The sequence below is a fragment of the Nematolebias whitei genome, chromosome 22, assembly GCF_014905685.2.
Source record: "Nematolebias whitei isolate Nwh7 chromosome 22, NemWhi1, whole genome shotgun sequence".
NCBI classification, from domain to species: domain Eukaryota; kingdom Metazoa; phylum Chordata; class Actinopteri; order Cyprinodontiformes; family Rivulidae; genus Nematolebias; species Nematolebias whitei.
The window spans coordinates 768,478-768,799 of NC_056519.1; the positions used below are offsets into that span (position 1 = coordinate 768,478).

General features: G+C 46.0%; 1 protein-coding gene across 1 annotated transcript in view; it reads right to left on the reverse strand.

Moving 5' to 3' along the window:
• mrps33 (mitochondrial ribosomal protein S33) overlaps nucleotides 1-322 on the reverse strand; it is a 28,458-nt gene that overhangs the window by 27,363 nt on the left and 773 nt on the right. The gene's annotated exons all lie outside the window — the stretch shown is intronic.

Genomic DNA, 322 nt, shown 5'->3' on the forward strand with positions numbered 1-322 from the left:
GACCTCATGTGATCCACCTGAAGGGTGGGACCTGCTGTGATCCACCTTTAGGGTGGGACCTGCTGTGATCCACCTGAAGGGTTCAGTTTGTTGAGTGAGTCAGGAACCACTGAGCAGAGGATCCATATTTAGTGCAGTTTTCTTTCATCCAACCTTTATTTCTACAGTTAGTCCCACTGAGCCTCGAGGAGTCATCTACAGAGACCTGGTTTAACAAAGAGTGACGACAACGACAACGACAACAACAACAACAACAACAACAACAACAACAGCAGCAACAACAACAACAACAACAGCAACAACAACAACAACAACAACAGCA